Consider the following 14367-nt stretch of genomic DNA (forward strand, 5'->3'; position numbering starts at 1 on the left):
TAATCAAGCATGTAAGGCACACAAGATTTGAAACTGCTGCTCTATCATTTCTGCAGTATAAATGTTTAGCCCACTTCTAAGAAGCAATGAGAGCAACAGAAACATAACAAAACGAATCTACCACAGATCCACTAGAAAATGGTAGCATAAAGACTTTTGTCTGACTTGCCAACAGAACCTCTAAGAAACCTTGAAGGCAAATGTTTGAGTTTCTTACTTTCTATTAATATGACCCTTCACTGTGTTTGCAGTATCTTCAGGTAACTTTTTTTAAATGTAAGGATTAAAAAATATTTTTCTGTTAAAGTTTTCCAGAAGAAAGTGCTGGATAATTAGATAAATAGAACAAAACATACATTTTTAGTCTTACTAGAGTTCAGGAAAGGCCTGATCATTGGCTACAGTCCTGGCTCTGGAGCTCAAGACCCGTAGCTAGCAGTTAAAATACATGTTCAAATGTAATTCAGATATCCAGATTCTTCTTTCCATGAGTGCACACACATATGTATAAATATTAAATTCAATATAATCTACTCTGGATGGTAAAAAAAATTAGACGGGTTTTAAAATTATGAGATTTTAAAAATAACAATGTGTTCCCTGCCCTTTCTGTGAGTGTATCTGTTTTTGTGAAACTTAACATGCAGTTAAAGTTACAGCACCAGACTTGTACATTTGTAAAGGATTTAGAGCTTAGGAGGAGAGAAACCATGAAAAGAAGTGGAGCTTTGGCAGTAATGTCCAGGCAGACACAGCACTGTGTGGTTGCTCAGGCTCTCCCATCCCAATGTTCAACCCTCCCCTAAGGAGACCATTGCATACTCATTCCCATCCCAGCCACGCTGTTAAATGGATGCTAAATTAGCAAATGTATAGAGAAAGCTTTCTGTGGGTTGGCCTGAAGTTGCTAACTAAATCTAAACACCTTCAAACGGTAGCAGTTGTTCCTTGATGAAAGATCCCTTCTGGGGGATGGTTCCAATGCGCAAGAAGGAGGCAAGACTCTCCCAGCCTCTCCGCCGGTGTCCTGAGCCAACCTCTCACCCCTCATCAACAAACAGCGCTTAAAATAACACCAACCCTGTTCGCTACCATATCTCAAACTGCTCTGCAATACAAGTCAGCTAAAATATCTGTGCTTTTAAATGAGGAAAGTGAGAGTGAAGCACCTCAGATGATAACTGTCCCATATTTACCCAAAGAAGAAGTGGTAGACTTGGCAAGAGGACCTATGTTTTCAAAGTTCAAACCCACTGTCTCTTTAAGCACAATTTTTCCCTTCCTGAACACTTCTGGCATATGTTCTAACCAGTGAAACAAGCTCCCCCTCCATTATAATCTCCAGCTTCTCACAAAACAGACAGTAACTATAGATACCACTTCATTAAAATGTTGTCATTAAAAATGTGTTTATTTCTATCTCAAAATTATAAAATATGAACAATTTTTTCTTTTCAAGTTTTGCTAAACAAATTACCATTCATTTCCTGTGCTCATCAATACCAAATGCTTATGTATTTCAGGCACATTTTAATTTGAATAAAAACCTGTTATTATTATTTTATGATTGCTTTTAAAGGAGCAGAGATACCCTAAGGAGAATTACAGCTCCGGTTCAGTATGTACGGGTTGGCAATGCCATTTTAAACACAAAACTATTAGCAATAGGTGCTCGACTATTGCTTAGTCTTCCACACACATGGTAGTACATACACATGCAAATCAATACCTTTCTATAATCGTGAGCATCATTGCCCTGGCAACCAAAGCTAAAAAAACATGTGAAAGCAAAATACACAATCAAGACAGAAGGAAGTCTACTGCATCGTATAGTCTGGGGCAGTACACAAAACCACTTTATCAAGATTGCACTTTGTATTTTTTAGGTAGACTGACTGTACACAGTAACTGATTAACCATTAAAATATTATTAATATATGTATAAAACTAATGAGCTTCACAGCTATCTTGAATTCACTGTGAAAGCTCTTCATGTATACTGAATCACCAGAAGTTAACTAAGCTTAAATTGTGGTCTTAGAAATTGTTATTCACCCAGTTTTCTATACAGAGTATTAGCACCCTTGGTCTACATCTTCCATTCCTTTGCAAATTTATGCAATAATTTTACCTCTGTCATATGAGAAGTATTGCCCTTTTTAGTTAGGCTCACCAAGCTCAGGTTCTTCAGCAGTATCATATCATGAATTCAGGCTTCGTTCTTGAAGAATTTGAACGGGATTACATGGACTAGAGTTCCTTGCCATAATAATACAAGATGTACAATATCCTTCTCTTTTTAATGAACTCTTCTTCTCTCACAAGGCCAGCGGCCCCTCAGGACTTTCCTTTATGTTTTCAAAATCTTCCTCCAAAGAAATAAATAAGGCAACAGCACCTCATCCCCAATGTCTTTACAGTCCTCCCATGAGCAGGCAGTACCTGTAGCTTGTTTTATTTACTACAGGAACAAACTCTTCAGAGGCCTGTAGCCCTCCTCGTTACACCAGCACTCTCTAGCATGCTTCTCATGGCACCTTCACCTGCACGTGCGTGGCATCTCCAAGCCATGTGGCAGTGCCCAACAGAACATTGTGGAGAGTACACCATACATACACCAGTAGTATGAGCAGGAGACGAGACCAGCAGCAGGTTGAAAGGAAAAGGCCAGGTCAGGGATGGAGGGAGGATGAGAAGACTTCAGCATTAAGGAAGTGCAGGAGCTGAAGGAGCATGTGGCTGCAGGGAGCTCTGGGGATGGCTCTCCCTGGGACAAGAAAGCCCCATAAAGTCTGGAAATTTAGCAGCTGCCTTCAGCCCTCTGCTCTGCCTGCCTCCTTCCTTGGTTCTTGCCTCCCTTCAGGTCCTGGCTTTGTTCCCGAATCCCCTGCCCTGCTCTGCTTCTTCTCAGCTCCATCCAACAGCCTGTCCCTGGGCCCTCTCTCCTACTCGCTGCCTTCCTCCCAGGCTGCGTTCACCTCAGTGCACCCAAGGCCTTTGGCCTCCTGTTCACATCAGCATTTTCCAGGTTCGTCCTCAGGACATGCTGCTCTCCTCCTCCTCACCTGCACTGGTGATTTGTCAGGTTTCTGCCATAGGAGGGGCACAGACCCTGGGGCAGGAGCAGGAGAGGAGCACAAGCCTGGGAGGAGGCTGCTGGGGCAGGCCTGAGCTCCTCACCAGTAACCAGCTAGTACATTTTTTACCCAGATTTTTTTTTTCCTATCCATATTTCAAAGTGACTGCCAGGGACTACTGAACAACAGGCACGCAGCACACCGACTCCCCTTCCACAGAACGAGTTCATTTGTTATTTCAAATCCTGCAGACTCTTTTCAGGCACAATGGGAAAAACACCAGCTATGAAAGGCACAAATGGAAGGCCGGTCGGCCCGCCAAGGAAGATTGCCTGGTTGAGCTGAATACAGGACCAAGGCTTTGTCACTCCATAATCCTATTCCCACCTCTTTATTTGTGGTTTGTGCCCCAGCACAAATTGCAGATGGCAATGCTCTCCTACGCGGGCACTCACAACAAACAAGTATTTCGTAGCTATATTTAGCAAAGTTGTGCTCTGTTGTAAGTTCACTCGACTATGCTCCCAACAGTTACTGTTTGCGTGATACCCTCCATTTTCTTGGGAAATTTACGATATTTACTCTTTCCTTTGACAGTGTTAGATTTCTGCCCTTTACAAAGATGACCAGGCACAGCTGGGGGAGGCGGGTCAGCGGATGGTAAGGACCGCACACGGTCATCACCGGCGAGGAAGGAGCTTCGGGCAGCAGGGAGACACTTAGGGTATTCCACACTGCACAAGGCGTGATGAGGAATAAGACGTGCACATAAATATTGAAGACATTCCCATTATCCTGTCCCCCTTCCTGGCTCCTCAGTGAGACAGCTGCCTCCGTTCACACGGCAAGGCCTACACTATAGACTGGTCATGGAATTACAGCATAAAATGGAAATAATAAAAAAGTGCATTTTAGATAATCAGCAAATATTGACTTTTTAGTATTTGCAGGGAGAGAGTAATAAAACATAAATACTTCTGTGAGAAAAAATATCTCTATATTAACACCCTTCTTTAAAGTTTTTAAATGTTAAAAGCTGAAAACAGCTTGAAACACTCTCAACATCGAGATGCTATAATACTTCCGAGAAAGTGGACTGCCTGAAGTAAATAGTATAGATATATACTACTAGATATGGTATAAAAGTTTCCTTTTCAATTGAAATGTTTATTAGTTTATCTGTTGTCACTTCCTGAACACAAACATGTCCAATCTTGATGGACTGTTACCAGGATATATGAAGTAAATTTATTCAAGCAAAAGATAATTGCATTATATAGATTCTTAAAAATAAATAAATAAATAAATAAAATAAAATAAAATAAATATATAAATATCACCTAAACCTTTCCTTTTTCCAGAAAGTTGCCAGTACTTATTACCATACTCAGTCTTTTTGGACGTAGCACAGGTGAAAAGCAAATGATAAAAACAGGAACCACAATCACCTTGTTTAGTGCAGTGAACACTCAATTTAATGTTCAGTGATCTCAAAGCCTGACTGATGCTGATGGTTTGCACTACACACGCATGTTTTGAAATGAAATTTCAGGCTGAGACTTTGAATTACTTTCAGGCACTTATGAAAAATCTGCCACAGGAAATAACGCAATCAATAATGCCTCTCAAATGCACCGACTGAAACAGGTCGCTGGTGAGTGCCTTTCCTGAGCCCATGATTTTCTGCCCTCTAAAGATTCAATTTTCTGTAAGACTTGTTTATTGCTGATGACTCAAGTTCAGTGTCAGCATCTTGGCAAGAGGGATTTGAATGAAACAAAGCTCCTCATAAAGAGAACTGTGACTCATTTACTTCTCCCACTCATGATGCAGACAGTCTCCCTGTCTGGTCTCCCAAAAATATGCCCAGAGACAAAGGATTTCATTTTGGATGGTGGAAGTATAGAGATATAAAAACTGCACAAATCTATTTCATGCAACTTGTACATGAACACAAAAACACGTACGTCAGAAGCTGTTTTCTTCTCCAATATCTTTTTAAAATGATGTTCAACCTCATTCACAGCTTAAAGAACTATGGGGAAAAACCATCAATCTATGGCACTGGTCAGGTAAATTAATGGCATTTGCACGTTTTCTTTGCAAGCAGTATTATAAATTGCACTCCTGCTCAAATGCCTTTAAGGGGAATACACCCTAGCTTAAAGGTTTCAGTGATAATTTCACCCACATCTAGCTGAATTCTCTCCTTCCCCAAGGATACATTTTGTTCCTGCATGTTGCAAGCAAAGCAGAAAATGGCTGAATTTCAATGACAGATAAGGAAGGGTGTCTCATGTACTTTATAGCTTATGTTTTCTGAAGTGGCTTCCAATTCAGGAAAAGATGTTTAAACAGATTACTCTATTAACAGACAAAATAAACTACATTAGCACTGCTAAAATAACACAGATACAAGGTCTTTTCAATTTCAAAAGTATTCCTGTTCAAAATAAATACTTTCTTCCCATTCTGTGGATATACAAATTAAATATCTGCCATATAATCTATCCAGTCTTAGTTTTAATTTGAATTCTACATTATTAAACAAGCAAGACAGTAGCAAATCATTGTACATAGAACACATTTTTTTTAGCATGTCCACCTTGAAACCCCAAAGATCCCTTAATCACCTTCCCCACTTACTTTCTGGTCTCAAAGTCTTCAGCACATTTTTCCAATACCCAAAACACGCCTGGATTTCAGAAGAAAGAAAAAACCACCACCACCACCACCAAAAAAAAAAAAAAGCTCCAAAAAAGAACCCCTAAAAAAACATTTCAATCCAACGAAAACAACCCTGCTGGATTTTTTTCACTCCAACCCTCTGCTCTTCTGACAACCCGGCCGCAAGCAGAGATTGCCAGCGGCATGGCGCGCCGCCAGCGACCTGGAGGCCTCGCTGGAGACCCCGTCTCTTCGGAGGCCACGAGTGTGTGGTCCCCAGCCTCCGCCGGGCTCCCCAAGAATGGCATATTTGTGCAGCGCGACTTTTATGGCCTGGATTATTGTAAAGTAAACAGAGACCGGTCTAACAGTGAAGGTTTCCATTCTCAGTGTCAGAGTTTATTTCATTATTTAAAGCTTTAACGAACACTTTATATAATGAAAGCAATCCTTGCCATTTTTGGAATTTTATGGCTGTTGGGACCCTTCATAATGTTGTTTTCCTTCCTTTATTGCTTTATAAGGCTTATAGGGCACCCTTGAAGTGTATATCCTTTTTGCAGCTGCTGGAAGCTCATCTTTCATCTCTCCACTCGCTTTCCTGTTGCCTATGAGGCATTTGCCTGTTCTAGTTATTCTCCTTGTCTCTAACACAAACCTTGCAGAGTCAGATCTCGCTGAAGATGAAAATAAAATACAATTCGGAAAAGTACGCCTAAGGAAACATTCCTGATAAATGTTATTTAATAGACAGGCTTTATATTTCAAGTTAGAAATGTTCCCCGAAGAAAGATAATTACAGCAGTAATTCCACTTATCATTATTTAGAATTTACAGTTCAGAGAGAATCAGCCATTTCCATACCGAGTGCGCGGCACTGTGCTGCGTGCTTCACAAATCTCTGTCCTGATTCTTTCCCAGCCCTGAAAATGTCTTGGGGGAAAAAAATACACAAGAGGAGGAGGAGAAGGAGGAATACTGAAGGAGGAACACATAATAGCTCTATGAAAAAAAATGGAAAATACATTATCTGAACCAGTCTGCAAGTATACCTCCTCCTCTGTTCAGATGAATACAGCCAGGCTTTCCAAGAGGGAAAACCTGCAATATCAAAGTAAAATCTTATAATGTATTAATAACTAAATTTCTTTTTTTGCTACATCTCTAGGAAGCAGCCTGTGAAAATAACCCTCCCGCTTATGACCTTATATTTGTAACTCTTTATTTGTTTCATTACTTTGACCATTCCTATGGTTAACCAAGAAGTCCACATGGATTTATCTTTGGAAGAGAATGCAAATCTTCTAAAAATCAACAGATTTCTAAACCTGTCATCCACAAATTTGCTGCCAGTATTTTAATGCAACAAAGTATGACTGCACAGCTCTTCTGAATATGCTGGGGGAAAAAAATAATATATATATATATATATGTATGTATGTATATATTACCTGATATATTACAACTTTCTCCTTTCTGATTTGGGTTGACCATATAGCTTTTGCACTTGAGATGAGTTATGCTAACGAATAACAGAAGTATTTCAGCACAAACCAACATCATTTTATTTTATCCTACCGAGGGTTAAAGACATTATGTTGATTTAAAAATAGGTATTTACAGCAGTTGTACTATCGTATTAGTATGCCAAAATGTCCAAATCTCTTCCCACAGTTTCTGTAATTATAGAACCTCTTCTGGGCAAAAAAAACCCTTCATGCAAATACAAATTTCCACGTACTTTGACAGCTGGACGCAAATGCAGAAATGCACAGATTTCTTAACTACCACTGGGAAACTGAAGTAGGAATAATCCTTTTCTAACTATTAGAAGACCGCTAATGGTTGTGGAAGAAAATTGAGGAGTTGTAAGTAGTTGTGAGCAGGGACTTGAATTACCATAACGAGTGACCATAACAGCTTGAAAAATGCATCACTGGGGACATCATCAAGCTCAAAAGTCTGGTCTACTATTTCAGCATACCATGTTTTGTTTTATGACACAACGTGATTTTGAAGAATTAAAAGAAGCTATCATTTATAAAGCAAAAACAAATGTTTCCACTTTTTTTTTTTTTTTTTTTCTGTTGAAAAGCTCCAAAAGTGCAAGTATAATAATGTGAACTGTGTTACATGGTGTTCTAGAAAACCTCCCTAGATCTACAAGGTCCAGCTAGCAACTCACCTAATAACCCAATCCACACCCATTTTACCTCAATTCCAACCACGAGTTATGTTGTTTTGCCAGTCACCAATAACTTTTTTTTTTCAAGTTTCCAAGCAAGAGTAGACCAACTTTGATTTCTTAGAAGAAAAAAAAAAAAAAATACAGAAACACATTAATTTTCAAAGAATAAAAAAACCTGAGAGACCTCCTCAGACACTCAGTCCAACATCCTGCTATGCAAGAACAGCAGAGATCAAAGTCAGCAGCCTTGTTCTGAGTGGAGAGCACTCTAGTAACAACATTAAACAGTCGCTTACATCTTCTCTTTTGGTCTCAGCAGATTTTTAACTATTCTGGGCAAAACAAAACGGCCTTATTTAGAGATTTAAGTCCCCTTCTCAGAGTGCCCTCTGAGACACAGTTATCTAAGGATTTACTTAAAGGGTGAGATGTTGGTTCAAATCTCCTCTGGAGGAGGAAGCAAGTTTAGTTTTATGTGCTTTAACATCTAGAATAATAAATAAAGGCATTTGCCTCAGTGCTATTTTGTGAGACAGGCTGGAAATAGTCCAAAGTATAGAGTAAGTCATCTAAATTTCCCCAAACCACACTTCTTTCTAAAGTATTTCTTCTTGGCTTATGTTCTTGCTAAGATGTCTGTGAGGGACCTAGATGTTATTTTACTTGGGAACATGGGTTTCACCCAGCAGCACAGCACATACAATTAGATGGTGCAGGAATTAACATTCAGGTCCATGTTCTAGATCTAATCAGTATTTTCTGGACCCACATCCTACAGTCCAAAGAACCCAGGACAGTTATAAATTTGTGTTACTCTTCTAAGCTATGCAGCTTAGAAGTAATTTGGATATTACTGCTAGACAAAGAAATTTCAGAAATTTCTGAACTGTAGAGATGCAGCACATGCATATTTATGCTCACTTTTCTGGGAAATTAGTTTATAATTTTGTTCCTCAGAACTTCACTTTAGCACAGCATTAGACACCAGAATTATTACTTCTGTCCCAGTGCTGGTCAGTGAGAGACTGCTGGCAGGGGAGGCTGCAGGAGGAATACATGGGGTAAAGCAACGCCTTCACTGAAGAAGCATAGTGGAGGGATGGATTGTTATTCATAAACCTCTTTCCTTGCTCTCACTTGAGGAACTGCTGACCTCCCATTTTTCTAACCTGATCCTTCAGAAGGTCTTAAAGGGTGTCAGACAGGCACAGGGAAACTTCAGGGTCACTGAGCCCAGTCCCCTGTATTGCAGGAGAGCACGTCAAACCCTCTCATAAAATAATTTAGCTCCATCTGGAACTCACCCTTCAGCTGGACTCCTACTTTTTCTTCCAGTCCGTTATAGCATCTTCTTTACCTTTTTTGTATTTCACTGGAATATCACTGGAATCCTCCTCCCTCCCCAAGTATTTTTGCTTTTAGTATTTCAGCACCGATATACCTAGTTGCCTCCTTAAGCAAATTAAACTACGTTTTTCCTCCACTCTGGACAGTTATCATCTCCCTACACACTAGGGCAAACACCTCACTTTTGCATTGTGTTTAGCATCTTCTACACTATTCAGTTGGTTTCTGGCTTACCTAGGTTATTTAAAACCTTATTTCAATCCCTAAATGAGAGTTATTTCCTTTTTCCTTTGATCTTATCTATATGGGTAAAACTAACCTACAATTTGTTGCTTTATAAGACTAAATGTTTTTTAGAATTTTTCACTTTGGTCCAGTGTCTTCCTCACTCTATTAAGCTGAGTCTAAACTTTTTGATTTACTGCTAGGACCCTTTTTGGGTTTTGTAATTCATTCAGATAGGTCTGTAAGAATTATCTGGCTATCTATCCCATTGATTTGAGTGCAAGTAGTTTTTGCACCTCTAGTTTACAGAAAATTCAAAGCACTTGTACAAGCTGGATGATGATCTTTTGAAACTCCAAATCCCAACTATAACTCTACTTCAATTGTTTGACGATTATATTAAAATAATCAGGTAAAATTAGATAATTTTTTACAGCCATGAGTTCTTCATGACTTACCAAACGTTTATAAATAGCAGTATGTTCTGTTCATTCAATAGGTGCTATTGAAGTCTGCTGATGACCATATCAAAAAATATCTTTTGCTACCCTAATTAAAAAAAATTATTCACTGAACTGTTTCTAAAACTTAAAGGCTTCCATAAATGTATACCTCCTGGATTTTTTTTTCTTACTAGTCTGAGATCGCAGAATAACAGGAAGGTTGAGGTTGGAAGGGACCTCTGGGTATCCAGCCTCCTGAGGGCTAGCCTTGGCAGTGAAGACTGAAGCACAGAAGGCATTCAGTATCTCTGCCTTCTCTTCATCCTCTTTTGCCAGGGCCCTTGACCCATTCAGTAGTGGGTCCCCATCTTCCTTAGTTTTCCTTTTGTTATTTGAAGAAGCCCTTCTTGTTATCCTCGACATCCCTAGCCAAATGTAATTCCAAATGGGCCTTGGCCTTCCTTGTCACATTTTTGCATATTCTGACAATGTCCCATTCATTCCAAGTGGCCTGCCCCTGCTTCCACCTCCTGTACACCCCCTGCTTATGTTTAAGTTTTGTCAGGAATTTATTGTTCATCCATGAAGGTCTCCTGTCCCCTTTGCTCATCTTCTTGCCCAGAGGGCTGCACCGTTCCTGAGCCTGGGAGGATTGATCCTCGAATCTTAATCAGCTCCCTTGGACATCCCTTCCTTTTAGGGCCCATTCCCATGAGATTCTTCAGAGAAGGCCCCTGAAGAGGCAAAAGTTAGCTCTCCTGAAGTCCAGGGTAGCAATCTTATTGCCTTGCTTCCTCCTCACAGGACACCGAACTCCACAATCTCATGGTCACTGTAGTCAAGGCTGCCCCCATCCTTCACATCTCCAGCCAGCCCTTCTTTGTTTGTCAGAGCAAGGTCCAGCAGGACACCTCTCCTTGCTGGCTCCTCCACTACCTGTGTCAGAAAGTTATCCTCCATGCTTTCTAGGATTGTTCGTGCCTTGCTGTGTTGTTCCTCCAGCAGATTTCAGGGTGGCTGAAGCCCCTCAGGAGAACCAGGCCCTGTGATTGGGAGGTTACTTCCAGCTGTCTGTAAACGCCTCAGCTACTTTCTCCTCATGATCAGGTGGCCTGCAGCAAGCACCCACAACAGTGTCACCCTCATGAGTCTGCCCTTTAAACCTTATCTGTAAGCTCTCAACCCACTCATCGCCCACCCTGAGGCAGAGCTCCAGATATTCCAGGTGTCCTCACACAAAGGGCAACTCCACCACTTCATCCTTCGGGCCTGTCTTTCCTAAAAAGCATGTAGCTGTTCATGACAACATCCCAGCCATGTCTCCGTAATTGCAATGAGATCAAAGCCCTGTGAGTGCACACAGACCTCTGATTCCTCCTGTTTCTTCCCCATGCTCCATGCACGGGTGTACAGGCACTTCACAGAGGTATGTGAGGGTGAGGAAACTGAATATTCACTGCAAATAATCTGCAATTCAAAGAAAACAGATTTTTATTTCAGATCTTGACCCATATCTAGGCCTTGTCACTAAGGGAGATGTATGTAGAATGAATTATAATAGAACAGAGCTATCTCCGATTATAAATATTAGAATTTACCTGTCCTAGTAATGTAGAGTAAATTATTTTTGTCTCTGGTCTTAAGAAATCAAAACAATTAATCCTTGTTTTACAACCTACAAATGCAATTTAGGCTGTAATATTAAAATACATATTGTTGATAGTTTATCTGATACAGCAGCCAGATATGTTAAAATGAAGAGCTATTTAAAGGCAGCTGCAATACTGCACTACGTGTTAATAAGGTACCCAGATCACTTCATATTTTCTGTGTAAGAAGTTACACTTGAAAGCTGCTGCATGAATTGAACCTAAGTAATAAAATTCCACTTTTAAAAGAAATAGCCTAAAATGTATTCGTGCCATTTTCCCACTGTGTTCCAAAAGGACCTCAAACAGCAAGATGAATTAAGCACACATCATCTGGTTACTCAACTCACTTCCAAGTGTGTTACTAAAGGAACAGAAAAGCCTAAAAGCAGCTCACTGTTCTCCTGGAATGTGGGCAAAGTGTTTATGAAGTACTGAAAATATGCATCCGTTGACTCGAGGACTTCTATTACCAAAAGGCTGACTCAGATCCTACTCTCTTAAGCCTGCAAAACAACTCGAAAGGAAAAACAGGCGCACACCTTCAATTACCTCAAGACACAATCAATGCGCCTGTTCTCTGCAGCTTTCACAATATTTGACAATTCCATTTTTTGCCTGCTGTAGCACCTCCAAAGGTTCCTAAAGGTCTGTAACATTTTGATAGACCTGATGTGACAGCTCGTACTGCTGTTAGCACACAGCAGCTGTTCTCATAGCAGGCATTACCCTCTAGTGACTGGGAAATATGGCACTTGCAGATCTGCAAGTTTCTGCTAGGTTTGATGCACACACTTCTATGCAGTTTGGAAATCAGATCGCCATACTCTTATCCTTCTTTTTAAAGACACTTTTTTTTTTAATCAATTTCCAATTTACAACTGCTCTTGATCAGGATAAAGAAATTAGCTGTGGTAAGCCGGATGTGGAAGCATTTTCTTTTCTTCATGAATTCTGAGCTCATTATTAATTTCATATGTTAATGAGGATAGTTGGTGATTTCTGCAGCCTATTACCTCAGATTTCAAAAACAGTAAATCTTACAAAAAACAATGAAAGCACTACTTTTATGTCCTTATTACATTCTCTCATACAAATACATATCTTTTCGAAAGGAAGCTGGAATTAAATCATAACTATACTTTAAATAGAAGTAAGCAAACTTTTATTGGAAGCCAAAACCAGCAATGCCTTTGTAACAGGCAGATGTTAGCAAATGTCATTTCCCACGTTGATAAAGTTCAGCACTTGATTTTGGATTTCACAGCAAGCCAAAAAGCTGATCGTTTGAAGTGGAAGTTTTTGAGAAAGACTGTGAAGAGATGTTTAGATCAATATATCAAAACAGATAGTGCTCTGCTCTGCTTTTCAGTTGTCATGAGCTGACAGGTTGCTAATTATTACCACAAATGTTTCTTAATTCGCTGTTTTGCACTTATTCCTATTGTAGCTTACCGAATGTTATGAATCAGCAGGTAGAGCAGCAAACATGCCAGCCTGATGAACAAAGGAATACCAATAATGTCCCTCGTGGAAGCGATCAGCCCACTTATTTTTATAGTTAACACTGCTTTATACTTTACAAGTGCCCATAAGGACTGCTTACCCCGTGGAAAAGCAACAACAGATGTCATTCATACTTTGTTGTGAAGTCCCAGCTGGGAAATGGACTAGCAGAGCGCAGGAAGGTGGGCACGCTTTAGAAACCATGAACACCAGAATTAAGGTAAGATTCACAGGATATGCCCCAAACACTGACCTTTTGGCATAATTCAGCTAGCATGTACATGCAGATTGTTACAGACAGAAATGCACACGACATGCATGCCCACACCGGTTACCAGCTTCCAAACTTTTACACGGAAATTAAAGATCCTCAGTCCTGCAACTGTGCCTTCAAGCAGCTGTTTGGCAGCTCCTGGCAGGAGTGGACAATTGTCCAGCTTAAACTCGACAACACTGAAGATGAAGTATCAGCTGAAGCTGTGCCTTTGCTAGCTGACCTACACAGCCAGATCCATACATCCACAGACCTTTTCTCACCATAAGTCCACACCAGCAAAGGAATACACCCACCCACGCCAGCTGGTGCCAAGGTGACGTTTACAAATAACTCAATAATCCTGAAGTAATATGTACAAGTCATGCTTTTATGTAGTTCTGCATCGTTCTTATTCATCCTTGATTTATCCTTTCCTCTCCTCTCCTTCCCAGTGGGTTTTGATTGCTGTAAGTCTGTGTCTGAATCACATTTTCAGGGATTTTCATTCTTTTCTTCTTTGCAAACCACCAGCTTCAAGCCAAGGTTGGCCTCGCAGGCCACGCTCAGAAGTGATGACTCTGCAACTGCATAGCAAAAGTCTTTAATCACGCCTTTGCTCTTTAGTACTCATAAGGCTTATCATCTATTTTAATTTACCATTATTAATCATCTGCAATCCCAGCTATTGCTCATCCTAACATCTTCATTGCTATCCTTCTAAAGCCTTCTACGGCTGAAGCTCACATCAAACCTCGTAGCTGCTCCACTACAACAGTCTGGGATATTTTACTGGCTGGCCCCCATAGAAATGCCTCACAGTTTTCATCTGATGTCAGAACTACCGTGTATTTTACTTGTGAGATGGTAAATTTATGGTTTCTTATCATGCTAGTACCACAAAGCCTGACTCCTTGTCTGAACTTCTCAGTTCTCACTACAACCTTCATTTTTATAATTCAGACACGGACAGAACAACAAGAATCAGATGCTTTCGCTCAGTGACAAAGAG

The 14367-nt window shown here is 40.2% G+C and overlaps 1 protein-coding gene across 7 annotated transcripts in view; it reads right to left on the reverse strand.

Moving 5' to 3' along the window:
* DIP2C (disco interacting protein 2 homolog C) overlaps nt 1-14367 on the reverse strand; it is a 311029-nt gene that overhangs the window by 146684 nt on the left and 149978 nt on the right. The window contains exon 1 of one of the 7 annotated variants that reach the window (XM_084511378.1): nt 5724-5976. The exons of 5 other annotated variants lie outside the window; for them this stretch is intronic. The gene's annotated coding sequence lies outside the window, so the exon portion shown is untranslated. Of the gene's footprint in view, nt 1-5723; nt 5977-14367 lie in introns of those variants that run through there. One more of the 7 variants, XM_084511379.1, reaches the window with a different exon arrangement.

Source organism: Aythya ferina (genome assembly GCF_964211825.1).
Source record: "Aythya ferina genome assembly, chromosome: 2".
In the NCBI taxonomy this organism is placed as follows: domain Eukaryota; kingdom Metazoa; phylum Chordata; class Aves; order Anseriformes; family Anatidae; genus Aythya; species Aythya ferina.